At 39.5% G+C, this 19,390-nt stretch overlaps 1 protein-coding gene across 4 annotated transcripts in view; it reads right to left on the reverse strand.

Moving 5' to 3' along the window:
• mical3a (microtubule associated monooxygenase, calponin and LIM domain containing 3a) overlaps window positions 1-18,696 on the reverse strand; it is a 95,838-nt gene extending 77,142 nt beyond the window's left edge. For all 4 annotated transcript variants that reach the window (XM_017310787.1, XM_017310786.1, XM_017310789.1 and 1 more), the window contains exon 1: window positions 18,391-18,696. The gene's annotated coding sequence lies outside the window, so the exon portion shown is untranslated. The remainder of the gene's footprint in view (window positions 1-18,390) is intronic.
• Between the last annotated feature and the right edge of the window lie 694 nt (window positions 18,697-19,390).

A 19,390-nucleotide genomic window follows, 5' to 3' on the forward strand; every position in this document is an offset into this window, starting at 1 on the left:
GGATGGATGGACTTTTAGGAGTCTGTAAACTCCATTTAAGGTTTAATCAATTACTAAACTAGTTGAAAATTATCTCAATAATCAATTCATCATAACTAATCACATTAATCGTTTCAGATTATCCAGGAGTTTTTCTTACTCTCGTTGCTGCTTCCTTAGATAACTTACAATAATATATCAATTCTGATGCACTGTACCATAATTAGGAAAGTAATAAACTGCATTCTTGAAGCTGGATGTGACTGTAGCATTATAAAATGGAATAGAGTTTAATTTATCTAAATTACACATTTATATTTGGATACAAACTGAACCACTTTGTACATTTAAAAGACATTTGGTGCCAAATAAATAAAACTGAATGAAATTAAATTGTATCAGAAACAAGATGCTCTTAAACTAGTCACAGATATACATTATGCAGATAAATGCTTCCAAAGCCATAAGTGGGCAGGGAGCTGAATTAATAAAACATGAACTACTGACTATAAAGCCATCTGTTTCTCCACTTACAGGCTATAAACTGTTGTTCAGTGAGAACAATTTATAAAATTAACTTATCACAAAAAATCCCCTTCCAAATAATTGCTCCTACATCATCTATAATATACTGTATTTAGTGGATTTTTGTTAAATAAGTGGCCTTTTAGTGTTGTTAATTTAGATGAAAGAAGGTTTCTTTTAATAAAAATATAAATAATTATTGTTCACAGTTCTAATTCTGAAAACGGTTCTGATTGATATTAAATGTGTGCTTATAGAAAGTAAATAAAACAGAACTAAACTGGAGCGTTGAGGCTGGATCGCCCCCCTGTTGAGAAAAAGATCAGTAGGTGGCAGAGATAATGAGAAACAGTTATGCTAATAGATGATCCCGTCATGTTCATGGCGGCCATCAGGAGCCAGTCACGGGCCAATGAGCTTCGAGCTGAAGAGGAGGAAGAAGAGGAGGAGGAAGGGTGCGACTGGTAGAGGAATGTCATTCATTAACATTTCTGATAAATCTGATCTCTTCATGAGCTGAGATCAATATTTATAGCAAATGGAAGAAAAAAAGAAATGATTTTTCAAGAAAGAATGTGAGATTTGATAAGTTTAAAGTGGGAAATCATTAAATAATTCAGTATTTTAAAAAAATTGGTAGGAAGAAAAAAGTTGGCAAACAAACTCAGCGGGTCAGAGAAAAGGTCAAGCATTGTTAGCCTGCTTGACGTCATGATTAAAACTACATTCCTGAAAAAGTCCAGATGCACATGAGGTCAACATTTAGGAAAATAAACAGAGAGACTAAAAGTTTAACTGTGAGAGAATGAAAGACCTTAGATCAGATTAAATGAGGTGATTTAACAAATCTGTGTTCTTCTCAACAATCTGAGGTTTTGTTTACACAACAGAGCCTCAAAACGTTGCTAGAAAAAAACTCAGAAATGAGCAAATTTTACATTTTTCAAATGTTTTTTTTCTAGAAAATTTCTGGAATTAGTCTCAAAGCTTTTGAGCTTTCTGGTGGAAATTTACTCCTCTCTCTCTTTTTTTTAAAAATCTACATTGGCCCTAATAAGCCGTCATATAAAGCAGACGAAAAGCAACTGGAATTTGCAGGTGAAGCAAGATGGATTTTCTCTACTGAGAAAGCCAAGAAAAACACAAGGAAGCACAACTATAACTCCATCTTCCATTAAACTGTCCACCAACAGAACAGTAGGCAGGAATAAAAGGTGAAAGTCTGAACATTTGGATGAACACCATGAGAACGCTCTCTGTTCAGACAGGAGTTCTTCCAGGAACAGCTCCAGTATTTTAGGTAACCCGAATCAATCCAGGCTGTAACTCGAACATTTAATTTCCTCCAGAACTATGAGAGCTAACCCTGAGCAAACACCATGTAAATCAGCCTCCCTCTGCCGCCCCAGAGCCTGATGGGGAGCAGAGGGTGTGTGTCCGCGATGGTAGGGGGTCCTGAGGAGAAAACGAGTCAGAAAAGTAAATAAAAAACCCACAGACAGTGGCCGAGCGAAGAGAGAGAGAGAGAGACGGGGCAAACAATGAAAGCCAGATTTCAGGAGGTCTGACTGTGGTCAGTCTGAGCCGGTCTAAATTTAACTGCATGTGTTTAGGAGACCTCAGAGCTGTGAGAGCAGCGCAGCAGCCAGCAGTGGTCAGGGCGCGGCTGCAGCGAACCCGTTTCTCACCCCGCTGTCCTCTCACTGCGTCCACCAGCTGCTCCACTGCTGCACCATAAATCCTGTCATTCCACAGTTACAGGGGTCATGATGACCCTCTGGCCTGTGTTAAACACGTATAACACCTTCACAGTTAAGAAGCACAGCGATTATTCAGACTGCGGGCTTCTAAGGGCCCGAAGTGAGTCCAGTTGTGGCCTGTAGTTAGAAAAGGCCAGGAGTATTTCTACACCATCTGCTCCTATTTCACCTGGATTTCACCCTGACATATGCAGTGTGCAAAATGTAGGAGTTCTTAGAATTAGTGATGAGATTCAATGAAAATATTAGGGTCTGTAATTAATTAATTGCATTTTAATATATTATCAAATAAGCAACATTCTCAATTCTAAAACCCTTTTTTCTGCTAAATTATTGAATAAATAGAAGTATGAGCTCAACAACAAATAAATGTATTGTTTTTCATCTGCTCTCCAACCATCAGATTGGAGCAAACTGTTATTCTAGCCATTCAAATGTTTTGTTTCTTACTCATTATGTTAAGTGTTCGTCTGGTTGGTTGTGGTAATTCACTTTTATTGCTGTCTGATTTGCCCTGGAGGTTCCAGTAAAATATTATTAATTAATATTTATATGATCTCTGGTTAAGTACAAAATATTTGCTTTATTTAAGAAATATTAACTGTGGCTGAAAGATTTGCGGCACCTCTCTTAAAATCCTTTATAAGATCTGTTCTTTTACCTCTCACCAAATCTCAAAAGCTTCCAGATGGTTGTTTCTCTTAAGACAGTTTTAGATAATATTTATTGTGTAATTATCCAAGTTTCAGTGATAATATCTCACATTCCTCTCTGTTTCCAGCTCACCTTGCACTGCAGGCACCCTCTTTAGTTCATCAGTGTTTCTCGCAATGTTGGCTGCTGTTGTTGTGATAAAGCAGCTGCAGATCAGATACCAAACAATGACTCAGAACATTCTGTGTTTCTGTCTGAACCACCATCAGAGCTGCTTTCTGTGCCTTTTTCAGCTCCGCTGCTCCAGATGCTGATCCATCTGTGATCCGATCCGCAAAGGAATAGAGGCAAAGCTTCTGGGAGGATATGAAGCTAAGTTACTGTCAGTAAAAGTACATATTCTTTTACAGCAACCTGAAGCTCTGTCTATGTGACAATGTTTCCAAAAACGTCTTTCTGTTAAAAGTGACCTATTTTTCTTCCTTGAACAGGTTAGGATAGGTTAACGGGCAATATTAAAACGTGTTCATTACATTTTTTGCACAAAATCGTTCTTAGCTGCAAACAGATGCACGTATACAACTGTACATCTTTGAAAAGCATTAGCAGAACCTCCTGCACAACCAACCAGAATGCAGCAAGTAGTCTCTGAATGGCAGGTCAACAACTAAACTCTTGTCTTTTCCAGCAGCCATTGTACATTGTCCATAGATTATGACTCAACAATCGGGAGGATTTTGAAACTTCTCATTTTCCAGACACCAAAAAACATTGACTTATTGTCAAAAACGGTCTGGGTGTTTTGGGTTTGTGCTGCTTTGAGAACCATTAGAAACTCAAGTGGAAGTACAAAAATGTGCAAAATGTGAATTTTGCATAATAGGTTACCTTCAAGAATAATAAAAAAATAAGTTTACAACTCCACTTTTATTGACACTTCTGGTTATAAAAAGACAAATACTTATCTTTTTATGTGCAGTTGGTGGCCGCACAAAATGAGCTCATTAGCGTAGCTCACGTGAGCAGGTGCTGACTGTCATTTCTGGTTTCTTGAACGCGGCACGTTCTGCACATTCACAGTGAGTCTGAGCACAGAGACAGCCTGAAGACAAAAGCTAAATGCCATTCTGTCTTTACAATGGCAGCAAAGAACATCATGAACAGATGCAGCCACACATCTGACTCATCAGCATTCATAACAACCAGCAAACACAAAGTCACACTGACACGTCCCTGTCAGCCTCATCCTGTCAGGATCTTAAAGCACATGGGTTCAAACCACGTTTCAAACTCAAGGTCCGTGGACCAAATGCAGCTCTAGACAAATTTTAGTTGTATGCTATCCTGCCAAATTAAGTCAAGGTGTTATTTCATTTCCAGAGGTAGTGTTATCAACACATTCTTCCAGAATTGACCCTTTAAAAACAGTCTTTCTCTTGTGACCAAGCATTAAAATGAGTTTCACACCCTGGCTTAAAGCGTTTCCTCATTGATGATTCTTGTGGAGAAAACATAAGTTGTTTTCACACCAGGTAGTCCTGTAGACTCGGTTCGACTGATTACCAAAATTGCAACATTTGATCCATTTGCAGCTGCTGCGGTTCTTTTTCTCTCTGCATAAAAACCAGCCAAACCCTTTGAGCAACCTGTTCCCCTCCTCACCTGTGGGGGCGCTGCACCAAGAACCACTGAAGGAAACAACACAAAACCTCTGAAGAAGACACTGACAGAAACAAAATATTTCTCTTTCCCAAGTCATTTCTCCTCCTAGCGCTAGACTAGCACATTAGTTTTGGTTGTATTTACCCAGAATGCCCTGCTCTGTAGTCCACTGTCTGCTTCTGGAGCGGATCTCTGATCCACTTGGTTACATATCCGAGCTGCACCATAGTTCCGATGTCTGAGTTTGCTTTTTTTAGTCCATATCAGAGTTCGATACACATTCACACAGCCCAAACTAACCCGGCTCTATGGACTTTTGGGTCAGGAATTTAAAAATAACCAGACTAATATCTATGTGTTGAAAATGCATGTGTAACTGGGTCTATATTAATAGTTTTATATTTCCACAAAATGTGTTCTTTTATGTATTTGTCTGCTTCTACTTGACTGTTGCTGTGTTCCTCTGTGTCTACTATAAGAGGTTTGGTCCTCCAACTCCGCCTTATTTTCTTCTTCTTTTGTTCAGGGTCCTCCAGGACTATTATAAATATTAAGTTATTAATTTCCTCTCCCCTTTTGTTATTCGTTCCACTGGGGAGAGGCAAGTTTTATAATCTATTGTAATCCTTTCATTTATATTGTTCAAATGTTTATTTTTCCTTCTGTATTAATGATAAGTGTTTGGATATTTTCATTTGAGTTGCTATTACACCTTTATATCATTTGATGCATGCTAACTATTATTTTGTATAGATCGGGTTGGAGAACTGGAGCACATGCTAGGTGCTAATGCTAATATCTCCMRATTGACAGGTACGTTAGCAGCCCTTTTGTTATTCGTTCCACTGGGGAGAGATTAAATAAACGGAGACCCTCCAAACCCAGACTTGATGTCTTGTGGTTTGTCTGATCACCACACAACACACACAACGCAGAAATCCACCGGTCACACATGGAAGGCAGAAGTCGAGGAGAATTTCCTGATACTGACAGATTGAGGTCGATGAAGCGAGTCAGAAGTGACAACATGCAGTCGATGCCTCTCCCAACAGAACCATTACTGGTGTCCAGTAACAACAAACTGGTCTCTGTCCAATTAGACATGACTCATCCACCTGAGGCAGATTCAAAGCCGTCACTCACTTCTCAGATCACAGCACAATAAGTTATTTAAACTGAAGTTCAACTATTTAAACAAACATTTCTGTATTCCAGAACAACATAATGGGCCCCTGTCAGGTTTTCCAATATGGCTCTCCAAATTTTCTCTACTGATATACAGTAATATTCATGAAATTAGAATATGCTAAGATTAAAAATTACAAACTTTACGTAGGTACTTTGGATTATGCACAAAGTTTTGTTTTTAAAAATACTTTTTATTAGTGTGGTGTATTATAATCTTAAATCTTGTATTTTCACTAAAATCATCTTAAAAGATGAAGCTACTGAAATGACCCTTTCAATAATATCTTAGTTTATTGAATGGGACTGTATATTTCTAGGAAACTGTAAAATTACTTAGAAATCAGAACCTGACGTTCTGTTCTGAGGCTGAGCAACAAAGTGACTTTTATAACAATTAGGAAGGATTTTTCTGGTAACTCCTGATCCTGAGGCCAAATCAAATCCTGATGAACGATTTATCTCAATGCTGTTCCCTCTGAGGTTTTGAAGATCCTGACAACACGTTCTGATTGTTCTGTTTGATGTGAAACCGTTTTATTCCAACATTTTGAAATATAACAGAGATCTTTCACCTGTCAACACTCTTGTAAAAACTCAACCAAGGATTAGTGATGGAGCTGAGAATAAGACCGCAGTTTGTTCAGAATCTATCAGGTAAATAAATGCTTTTTGCTCCAAGCTTTAAAAATGCTCAACTGGTATTAAGACCAGGCACTCTCTGTATTCATTACATGCAATCATGGTTGTATTTATATATATATATTAAATCAAATAGTCATATGTATCTGATGCAGATGTTTAATGTGGTCAACTTTCTATATTTTGGTTTCTCTAACAATCAGATTGACAAGAATAGATTTGTCAGGAAAGATCACAAAATGCAATGTAGGAAACACAGGCTGCTACATCCATCTTAGCTTGGACTGCAGACTGTACACTGTTAAAAAAAAGAAAAAAAGATTTGAGAAGGGCACTTTTTTGTTCAGAGGAAAGAGTTTAGGTCAGGGGTGGGCAATCCTGGTCATGGAGGGCCGGTGTCCTGCAGCTCTTAATGTCTCCCTGGTCCAACACACTTGAATCCAACAGCTGAATCTCCTCCTAAGTGCAGTCAGGTTCTCCAGAGTCCTGATAACAACCTCATTATTTTACTCAGGTGTGTTGAAGTTGAGACACATCTAAAAGTTGCAGGAGACCAACCCTCCAGGTTTAGGTCCTCTATCATCAGGTTTAACCAACCTGATGGGAGGAGGAGATGTAATTTAAGTGACTTTAAACATGACATGATTGTTGGTGACGAACGTTTGTCTCTCATTTTTACTGAGAATTGTGTGAAAAACAAAATATCCAGTGAGTGACAGCAGTGTGGACATAAACGTCCTGCTGATGTCGGATGGAAATGGGCTGAGCGGTTCCAGACGATACTCAAGCAGCATCAGCTCAGATAGCTACTCGCTACAACCAAGCTACACAAAAAACATCATCTCTGAACGAGCAACACGTTGAACCTTGAAGCAGCTGAACTACAGCAGCAGAAACCATGCCAGGTAAGAACAGGAAACAGAAAATATCCTGTCTTATTTTACTGTACACAATATACTGATCATTTTCTGCGCTAGTAAAACGTTTCATTCCTGCTTGCTGAGCAGTTCACTCTCCAAATTCTCACATCTAATCAAACGGATTCCTGCTCCGAGTGTCAACAGACCAACACAACCAGACACACCATACAGTCCGCAGCTGTTCAAATATTGTGACCCGAGTTCTCCGCCCGGCACAAAGAGGGTTTGTGATGAACGACCAGAACACAATGGCTTGGAGAACAAGGATCCAGTCCCTGTATGTTAGACGGTTTCATGTGAAGCTGCATCTCTGAGAAATGTCTGCCGTTCAGCTTGAGTCACGCTAAACAAATACGAGGAAACCAAAGAGAACCGACCAGAGCAAAGCATGAATTAAATAAATGACATATGATACGGTGGTTTCTAGACTTAAATCATATTTTTTCTGTCTTTCAAGAGAACAAAGCTGCTTTTGTCTTGATGTTTTCTTTGTTTTTCACTCTTAAAAAAGACATTTAAAGCCATTTACCAATCCTGCAGCCAAGATCTCTGCGATTCTATGCAGCTGGTTTTAAAACTTTATCTCTTCACAGTGATGCTTGATTGTTCCAGTCAAACAATAAGTTCCCGCAAACAAAAAATCTAAGATATTAGTAAAATGATTCTGCAGCCTTTCAGCAACACTGTATGTCAGATAGGACTTCAATTAGTAATAATCAGTTATTCTGATGATGAATCACATAAAGAAAACTGACACATTCTGCTGATTTTTCAGAATTTATTTAAACTATTCCAGTTGACGAGTTCTGGGAAAATATTTACAGACACACGTTGTTTTATATCTTAGATGCTAAGTTTAAGATACAATTTTGTGCAGTTTTGGTTTAATTACCACTCTGACTGTGTTGTTAATAATGTAGTTATCAATTAATTGTTAACTAGAGAACAAAGACCAACAAACTGAGCAGTAATTAAGCCAAACTGCATAAAAATACTTACATTTTGAACTTAAGACTAAATGAAACGAGTTTAAATATTTTAACTCGTCTTTAAATATGTTCACCTTTTGCCTTCAATTATTAACCAGTTAAATAAAAAACATAATCAACAGATCAACTCTACGTTGAACTGTTGTTCAGTCAAACAGAAAAGGTCGAACTTTTCACAGGTTAGAAGAATTTGTTTAGCTGCAAAAATGATCAAACATTCACTAAATGAATGCTGTGATGGCATTTTAGGCAATAAAACGTTTATTTTCTTATTTAAAAAATGAATTGAATTATTTATTTGCACCCTTTAATATTTTCAAATTTTGCATAAAAAGGCTTAAATGAAAAATTAGCAAATTGTGCCAGTTGACAATTGACTACTAAAGTAACAGTTGCAGCTCAATTTTTTTGTTATGTATTAAGTAAACTTTACTTTTTCAGTCATTCCACCTTAAAGCAGGTTATTTTAGAAGCTAAACTCCTTTAACTGTAAGACATCCTGGTCATCCTGGCAGCCAGACTCCTGGACCGAAGGCTCAGATAATCACAGCGTCTGCCTCTGACATGAACTCAGAAAGAACGGCGTTCATTTCAGCCGCCGCCATCATCTTCTCACCCAGCCAGGAGAGTAACGCGCCATCGGGTGGCTGTAAATCATGTAGTCGGGCCTCATTTCACTAGTAACCATAGAAACACACAGTGTGATGTCACATCCGATCCGCTGGCATACGCAGCAGGAGCAGATGTGGAACCAGGCCGGTTTCACTGAGGTAATCGGACTCTTCGTCGTACCTTCAGGACCAACACAAACACAAAACGCAGAGGAGTTTTATTTTTCTGCAGACAGATACCTTATCTAGCCTGAAAACCTCACGAGTGCATGAATCAAACCAGAACCAAGTCCAGAGCCTCTGACTTTCTCAGGATGACTCCAGGCAGAAAACGTTTCAGGGGGAGGAAGACTGAGGATGATGAGGATGGATGGACCTCGTCCCGACCCGTTCTCCTGACGCCCGGCTCTGCGTCGCTCCGAATGCCCAGCAGGGACCCGCACCATGTCCGACCCGACCCGCTCCGATCTCACATTCAGTCACGACTCTTCATGAATCCTCTCAGCACAACTGAGACGTGACCAACCCGTCAGGCGTTCACACACCTTCAGCTTCCTCTGCCAATACACTGAAACATCTTACCAAGTATTTCTGGTCTAGGTTATAGTTAAAATATCTCAGAACCAGACATGGGAGCCTGTTTTAGGTAAAGTAGTGGTTAAAGTGGTTCCCATGTTTTGTTTCACTTAAAACATAGGAAATGTGTTGCTGTAGGTGAAATAATCTGCCGGTGGAACCACTAATGTCCAGGAATTATTAAGGACAACAAACTCCTTCATCTTAAAAGCTACTTATCAGCTCGTTTTGTCTTATTTCAAGTCTACTAATATATTTGGACTAGAAACTAGGCCAGGGGTGTCCAAGTAGGTCCTTAAGGGCTGGAATCCTGCATGTTTTAATTCTCTTCCTGGTTTTACAGACCTGCATCAAATGATGGCTCATTAGGAGGCCTAAGGAGAACACTGACTTGCTGAGCAGGTTGTTATAACCACTAGGGAGAGAACTAAAACATGCCGGATGCCGGGCCTCGAGGACAGACTTTAGACACCCCTGAACTAGGCCAAAAATACCTGGAAAGATTTTGTGTTTTTGTTTTGTGTGCTTGTCTTGCTGTATCATTTTTGTTCAGGATAAATGTTTTTTCAATACTTCATGACATTTCTCATGTTTTTCACTTTTATTTTTGATTTTAGAGTAACATACTGAAACAATGTTAGTTTTATTTTCAAGATTTAATTGTATTTCTAGTCTTAAAACAAGACCAGTGTATCTGTGTGTATTAAAAATAAGAATAACGCTCTTCATGTTTGTAACACTGTCATTTAAGTTTAATGAAATCATTATATAATATTCTGAAATAACAGAGATATGAGGTAGGAGGGCCTAGTCAAAGTCCAGGCCCAGTTTGAAGGGGATTTTTCCTTATAGTTCCAGACTAGAGTCTCTCCTGGTTGCCGTTGGTGTGACGGCTGATTCCTGTGAGTTTGGAAGCAGAGGAACAGGTGAAGCCCAGAAAACCTCGGCCCGGTTTCTCTGTGCCACGTCTGAATGTGTGTTGCATCTATTTCTGAAGATCTGCCCTCTGACCTCCCGCCATCCCCCCTCCGACTCCTGGCCTGTGTTGGTGTTGTTGTGTCCAACTTGCTCCTTCAGCTCAGAGATGCCGTCTCATGTTTTCACGTCTTCGCCCTGCGAGTCGCAGCGCTTTGCTCTCTGCTTCACTACTTTATGCACAAACCCATTTATTTATCTGCCGTCCTTTAAAAAGTGGCTGGAGAATGTAGGGGCAGTAAAGTTACACAGTCAAAAATTTATTTGGATTTTATTATTATATTATTCAATCACTTATAAACATTACAGTTTCAAACTAAATATTTAATTAGTGAACTAAATATTTAGTTAGCAGAATATTTTAGTTTAAAAGCCACATATTTTATTGGTTTTGACATAAATATGTAGCTTCAAACTAAATGTTTAGTTGAAAGCTACATATTTAGCTTGTTAACTAAATATTTAGTTACGGTAAATACATCTTTAATGTCAAAATAAATATTTAGATTGTTAATTAAATACTTTCTGACACAATTTTTAAATAGCAAGCAAAATATCTAGTTTGAAGTTACCAACTTATTTAGTTATATTTATCAACTTGTAATCTCTATTCTTAGGTTCAAACTAAATATTTAGTTTGAAGCTAAATATTTATCTTACTAACAGAATATTTGGGTTAAAAAAGTAGCTTACTAGGTAAATATTTATTTTGGAGCTAAATATTTCATCCATCCATCTTCTTTCACCCTTGTCCCTCAGTGGGTCGGGAGGGTTGCTGGTGCCTCTCCAGCTAATGTTCTGGGTGAGAGGCAGGGTCACCTGGACAGGTCACCTGGACAGGTCACCTGGACAGGTCGCCAGTCTGTCGCAGGGCAACACAGAGACACACAGGACACACAACAATGCACACACACACACACACCTAGGGGCAATTTGGAGAGGCCAATTAACCTGACAGTCATGTTTTTGGACTGTGGGAGGAAACCGGAGTACCTGGAGAAAACCCACCATGCACAGGGAGAACATGGAGACTCCATGCAGAAAGACCGGGAATTGAACCCAGAACCTTCTTGCTGCAAGGCAACAGCTTTACCAACTGCGCCACTGTGCAGCCAGCTAACTATTTAATTAAATAAATATTTACCTTCAAAATAAATATTTAGTTTGCTAACCAAATACTTAGTGAGCAAGCTAAATATTCAGTTTTGAAGCTAAATACTTGGCTAGCTCTGAGAAAATAATTTAGTTGGTTTAAAAAATATATTTATCTTCAAAATAAATATTTAGTTATCAAACTAAATATTTAGTTGGAAAGTGCCATTTATAAACGAATAGATAAAATAATAAATAGGAAAATGAACCCAGTAAATAGCCCACATTATTTTACAAATGGTAAAAACGTACCGACTAACCTGGACCCATCATTGCTTAACTTATGAACAAAGTTCACAACCATCAGTTTTAAATTACTTCAAAATAACAATAATTTATTTGAGGTCTGATTTTAGAATAGAAATAAATCTTTAGACCCTGAAGCGTCACAGTCGGTCACCGCAGCATCAGATCTGGTCAGAAATGCGTCGCGAAGCCAACAGACAGTTCTTTGTCAAGATCTACCAACTGTATAATGATGCTGACTGACTGGCTCCGTCTGTTATGAATTCAAAATACGAAGTGAAAAACATCCACCAGACGGATTATTTTAATTTTCCTCCTCACATTTTTCATCTCCGCTCCAGTTTCACATGTCTAATCAAACGTCGCCCACATCTGTAACAAGTTAGTGTGAAAAACAAAAACAGATTCACTGGAAAACAGAATCATCACGTCTGAGATCCACCAACATTCATGGCTGCTCCCTAAATCACAACACATGCACTGCAAACAACACAATCTAACAGGTATTCCTGTCTCCTTTCTATAGCAAATATCTTAGTGCAGTTGAATTAAGACAAAACTAACTAAAAGGTAAATCATCAGCAAAATACAGGAGCTGCTTTTAAGTAAATAATTCCTTCATATTGATGAAAAACACTAATTAAATTGGCAGATTTTTTTCACTTAAAATGTTCCTGTTATAAGTATTTTTCATCAATATTAAGGAGTTATTTACCTTAAACAGACCCATATCTTGCTGAATTGATAGTTGCAAGTTAGTTTTGTCTTATTTTTAAATATTTGCACTAAAAACGAGACATAAAAAAATAGTTGGTAAGGTTTGGTGTTTTTTGCAGTGTGTGCTTTGCGTCAGTAGAAACGTCCTTGTCCAGTTTGGTTTTGCTGACATGTGTAACTGCTCTCACATGTGGTTCTACATGAAGCCACTGACGCTGCTAATGGCTTTAGCTTGTGTAGCTGCTCTGCTGGTGGACGCCACACGGTTAGAAACCTGATACCGATGTCAGATGGAGACCACATGTCCGCTCACAATCAAACACCGACCCACCTACAGCGCGGCTGTTCTACACTCAGACCCGTTCTCAATCATCAGCAGCCAATCCTGACTCAACTCCTCCAGCGCCGGAAGAGCATCGTGACAGACTAACAGAGGGAAAGGATGAATCAACTTCCCTGAGTTTTCCTTCCACACATCCTTTGGAAGTTACAGTGGAGAAAACACGTCAATGTTTTCAGCCCCAGATGATGTCAGTACAAACCGAAGTAATCCAGACATTGAGAGAAATCAACACAAACTACTCCATGGAATAAAGTAATAACACTAAACGGCACAGGGAACCAGCACCAAACAGGATCACTGGCACATGTTCAATACTTTGTAGCCTGTTTTTGGTACTGACTGCTACAGGATGACTCATTTATAGAGAAAGTATCTTCAAGCTTTAATTGGGTCAAATTTTAACCCAGTTTTTTTAGCTCAGCAGAGCAGCTGAGGATGTAAACAGTTACATTTTGGTATTTTCCCAGTTGACCAATTAATGGTCCAAATGCTATTTAGCTTCAAGCTCAATATTAAGCTAGCAAGCTAAATAATCCAAATATTTGGTTAGCACATATTCAAGTGAAATATTTAGCTTAACTTGCTAACTAATATTTAGTTTGAAGCCAAGAGTTGTGTTTGTAAATTAAATATTGTCTCATTTAACTTGCTAATTAAATATTTAGTTTAAAACTGACATTTATAAATCAATGATTAACATGGTGAAAATATGACTTTGAAAAATAAACCCCCACTTTTATTACTTATTACAGCTTAAAAACCAAATTGTTACTGTTGATGTTTGGCGACATAACTTTACAAATGGCACCACAAAAATATGATGGTTTTTGTTTTAAATTGTTTGATTTTATATCTATGCCTTATTGTGATTCCTAACATATTTTAATTACACATTCCCGTAGTTATTGTGTAATTTAAGTCATGTATTCATAACTCTGAGAGCTCCTACTTTTATTTCTGTGTCCTTAAATTTTTAAGCTCTAGAGTCTTTCAACCCTTCTTCACAAACTCCCCTAAAAATATAAGTCTAAGAATAGAAATAAAAGAAAAAAGGTGAAAAAGTAACAAATTAGCTGGTTTATTTGGTTAACCTCTGAGCAGCTGAACAATTACAACAAACAGAGGAGATCTGTGTTGATCCCATCTGTGCATTTTGTGTAAAACTCATTTACTGCTTGAATTTCTCATTATTCTTTCTAAAGAATCAGATTTAAATAAATAAATAAATAAATAAATAAATAAATAAATAAATAAATAAATAAATAAAGAGTTCAGCTGAATTACAAAGTGACTGTACTGTAAATCTTTGAATGTGGAGCTACATTCCTATCACAACGTTTCACTCAGCAGATCTGCGATTTCCTTCATGGGTTTTTGAAACTTTGCTTCCCTGGTCGTCTTTTCACCCACTTGTCCTTCGGCGGCTGCTGAGCGCAGCACACTTTTCATTACGCTGATGTCTGCTGATGAGCTCAGCTCTGCTGCATCTCCCTCATCAGTAGGAACAGGAGGCAAACAGCAGCAGCAAAGTGCTCTGCAGCACTTGATTGTTGTATCAGTCAGTCACAGACGGGAGGTTATTTTTAAATAAAGTGGTTAAATAAATGTCACTGGTTGTGTTTCTGTGTTCAGGAAGTTATAATCCAGCCTGTGGCTGTTTAATGGATGCCGCTGCATACCGATGCATGTTCTGTGATTTATGGCGTGTGGTCACAGCGTGTCCGCACGCTGTTTGCAGGGACATCACTGTGTGCTGCAGCAGTGAAGGCTTCCACTTCAAACATGGAGCGGCGGTTCTGTCCAGGATTCCATCCAACATGAACAAAAACACAACATATTTGTGTTTATTATACTTTATTACAACGAGCTGCTTTGTGTTGGTTTGTCTTGTCAAATCCTAATAAGATGCACTAAAGTTTGAGAACTTCATATTATTCTAAAATTATAGTTATGCACTACTTGGTGTTGGTCTTGTATATAAAAATATGTTGAAGTGTGTGTGGTTTAAAGGTGCTCTATTACGTTTCAACAGGTCTATAGTCTGTATAAAACATGTTCATTACATTTTTTTGCACAGAATCATTCTTAATAACGAGGGTTTCTGCTCAGTTATGAACAATCTGAACTGTTTTAGGGCCTCTGTTTCTTTAAATCCAATTAAGCTGCTGCTGGCCACGCCCCCAAACGCATCGTTCATGCTCGCACAATTATCCAACTGTACATCTTTGAAAAGCAGAAGTGGAGCCTCCAGCACAGCCAACAAGAACGCAGCAAGTGATTTCTGGATGGTGACTCAACAACAAAACTGTTGTCTTTTCCAGCAGCCATTTTACAGTGCATACAGCAGGAAAACCAGCTGACCAAATATGCTGGAGCTAAGCTTGGGTTGCTAGGTAATGGGATGGAGTTGCAAGGAGACCTGCTGTGCCTGCTGATTTGTGATGTTACATTCAGAAGATTTTTGAAATGGTAAAAAAAAACATTAACTCATTGTCAAAAAAAGTTGGTTGGTTATTTTTAAGTGCTTGGGTTGTTTTTGGAAGCAGTGGAAACCAAACTTATGTACAAAAAGTACAAAAAAATGTACAAAATGTGAATTTTGTGTAGCAGGTCACCGTTAGACTTGAGGAAAGATCCACATGAACATGGCTGAGAGATTCATTGATTGCAGTTTTTCAATATTGAATGATAATGTTTTTTTTTTTTTGTCTGAAAAGTTGCTAAATATAGCAACAAAGTCAATAAGTTAGCAACAATGGGGTGATTGTTGTTTCCCACGCATGTGCAGGCGTGACGAAGTGGGCGGGTTGTCAGTCAGCTCTCACTCTGAGCGGAGCAAACGGGGACAGAGGCTGATTTCAGTAGAGAAGATCAGTTTCTCAGCCGATCTCCCAAAACTAAAGACACTGGTTAAATTTAACGGTTGGTTAGATTTAACGGTTGGTTAGATTTAACGGTTGGTTAGATTTAACGGTTGGTTAGATCTAACGGTTGGTTAGATTTAACGGTTGGTGTACACGTAGAGTCGTTATTTGTGTTCCTGTCCACCCTTAAAGCATGAGCAGGAGAAGATCTGCAGGACAATCCTGTAGAAAGATCCAGTGTTTGTTTGCAGAGATCAGCTGTGGCACAGCAGGAAAATTTCTCACTACAAATAATCGTCTGCACTGCAGGAAAAGATGGTTGAAACGTACTGAAAACATTCCAGTTTCCATCAAAATCAAAGCAAAGAGGCAGCAGGTCTGCTTTGAACTTTGAACCATGCTGCTCTTAAGGTAGAATAAACATGTTTATCGTGTCCCGTCCTCAGGGAACCGGTGGAGACGACTGGCAGCAGCTGACAGGCAGGATCAGTGTCTGAAGTCAGAGGGCAGCTGCTGAGCAAATGGTCACTTGGTCATGAATGACAGCTATTCACCTCCCCCTTTATGCATCACATGAGTGTTACCTCCTACTCAGCTCAGCGCAGGACACAATATCACTCTGTGTCCTCTGATTACAGTGGAGCCTGGTAGGAAGGGAGGAGAAACAGATCATCTGCTTCTTTGACCTTGAGGTCCGATGGAAACAGGAGACGGTGAGTGTGAGCCGGAGCTACCTGACCCGACGGCCGCAGTGTCACTGTGCATCTGAAGCAGCTGGTTTAGGCTGGCTCTGCGTCAGGCGGACGCTGTTCTGCTCCCACAAAGAGAGAAACGTCCAAGCATCTCTGAAACTGCTGCGTTTCCTGCAGCCGCTGTGACACAGCGAAACTACAAACTGACCCAATTACAGAGCAAAGGTAACCTGGATAACTGGAAGCAGCTGGGAAGGAGTTTAAAACCCGGCAAAGATCACTGACATGGTAGCTTACCAACAATTTGATTAAAAAAAATCAAATTTTCTGTGCTTTCTAGTGAGGTTTCTGACCAAAGGGCTTTAAATGACAAACATTTTAATATATCTTATCCTTGTGTGTTTTCAGAGCTGCTTTGTGATGCAAATAAGACAAAGATTACATGTGGGGTTCCTCCAGGCTGTATTCTCAGGCCACTTTCATTCAGAATCAGACAGACAGACAGAATCAGTCCCAAAACATCTTTAAACTGATGACACAAAACTTTATATTTAGTATTAAAACATAACCACAGTGACTAAGTCTGTCCATAATTCGCATCAGAAGATGGATCAGAGTGGAAAAAACAGAAGTCATTGGTTTTGGTCCCACAAATAGAAGAACATAAACGTTGTTATGAACTCCTAAAGACCTCAAATTTAACATGCAAGTACAACAAATTATACATATAAATCACAATAAGGAAGCCTGAGTCCTGACCAACATCGTGGAAATGAATCATCATCTCTAACATGCTAAATGAGAGATCACCAGAACCAGAACCAGAACCAAACCAGGAGAATCTGCAGTGGTGGCGCACTTCCGCTAATACTTCAATAAGCTAACAGAGGAGCTAATTTATTTCTTTAGCGCTTTAGCTAGCTTTGAAAAGGTTTATCGCACTAAGCTACCCCTTATATAAATTCAATTTGATTTGTTTTGTAAACTTTGAGTTGTATAAAGTTTGACATCTATGTTGGAGTTTTGGTTATGGACTGTTAACATTATTTCACATTTCTAGCATTAGCGTTTAGCGTTTAGCAGACGTTAATGCTAGTGCTTTAGCATTAGCATCTGCCAAAAGCCATGTTAGATTAGCACATTAGCTAACTAATATTTACAATTACTGTTTTAGGATTAGCGCTACTAACTTCTTAGCTAGTGGTGCCCAACACTGGGAGTTTCTGTGTTTCTCAGTAGTGGAACAAACTCTCAGAAAACCTGAAACGTGTATAAACTGTTTGCTTCTTTAAATCAGAACTGAAAACCTTATTTTTTGTTGTCTTTTTTCTATTTGAACCACCTAAATGATGCTTTTAATGCATTTTCTTCTCTTCAAATAGTTGTTACAAGATGGGGATGTTTCAAGTTGCAAACATCCCCAGTGACTGACAGCAAAAAGGGCTTTAAACAGAGGAAACAGTGCCAGCTGGCTCCTAAGCCACAGACTGCAGAAGATGCCTGGATGCTGCAGTGTGTTGCAGCCAACCAGCCAATCCTGCAGCCCTGAACACATCCTGGATGAAATGCAAGAGAATTGCATAAGAGCAAAAAGCTCCAGTGGTAAACAAGGAGAACCACATCCTCCTCCAGCAACACCACCGCAACAAATGCATCCGTCGGCGTCCACCAATAGACTGTCAAAGAAATGCTCCTTTTTCCTGGCGGTCTAGTTAAAGGAACAGTATCTGTGATGTAAACAACTCCAAGACGTCAGCAGTCAGACTGCATCAAGTGCAGTCAGCCCCAGGAGAGGCTGGTTACCAAAGCAAAGCGTCTGATTGAGAAACTCATCCCTGAATTCCTGCGCTGTGCCTCTCATTGCAACACCTCCCTCACAGAAACACACATGCACTCACAGCGAATGGCAATGCGGCGGTCGGCTCCTTCCCCAATCTGTGCCGAGGTCGCAGTGGAGAGAAAGAAATCCTCTCCTGTCATCCGTCAGAGGCTTCCCGTCACGCTGATCCTGTCTTTCTCCCTGAAAGCGAGAGCAGCTGGAGAAACAGAGAGACAGAGACAGAGACAGAGACAGGACTCTGTCAGGGAGCTAGCGCCGCGATCCGCCTCCTTCGCCTCGCCTCCTCTCCTCTCCTCTCCTCTCCTTTCCTCCCTCCCTCGTCGCTTCTCTCCAAGGTCAGTGGGTAGAGGCGCCGCTCTGACTCCTCCCAATACCCGCTTACGGGCCCCGGACACCCAGGCGGTAATTACCATCATGATCCAGATTAACTCCTGTTGTTGCTGGACGACATGCAGACGGGATTACGTCTCAGGGAGAGGGGTGGGGGTGCGACCCCACAGAGGAGGACAAAACTCTGCAGGACAGTGGAAAACATACATTCATTACACAGACTCGTTTAAGCTTTTATTTGTATTGTTTCTGTAGTATAACAATTTGATAGATACAAAAACATAGATCAAAAATAATCTCATGTCTGAATCCAAGGCTAATTTGTAACTCTGGTCCCTTTAACAGTTGATGAAAGTTGAAGATATAAAACAATCTACTGAAAACTATTACAGTGTTTAAATACGAGTCCAATTCTGCTTCATCTTTAGTTCTTAACCTTTGAAATGATCATTTTAATATCAGTTATGGTCTTAAAATCAGGGCTGCACAGTGGCGCAGTTGGTAGAGCTGTTGCCTTGCAGCAAGAAGGTTCTGGGTTCGATTCCCAGCCCCGGTCTTTCTGCATGGAGTCTCCATGTTCTCCCTGTGCATGGTGGGTTTTCTCCGGGTACTCCGGCTTCCTCCCACAGTCCAAAAACATGACTGTCAGGTTCATTGGTCTGTCTAAATTGCGTGTCTAGGTGTGAGTGTGTGTGTGTGCATGGTTGTGTGTCTCTGTGTCAGACTGG

The sequence above is a fragment of the Poecilia reticulata genome, linkage group LG19 (assembly GCF_000633615.1).
Source record: "Poecilia reticulata strain Guanapo linkage group LG19, Guppy_female_1.0+MT, whole genome shotgun sequence".
In the NCBI taxonomy this organism is placed as follows: Eukaryota; Metazoa; Chordata; class Actinopteri; order Cyprinodontiformes; family Poeciliidae; genus Poecilia; species Poecilia reticulata.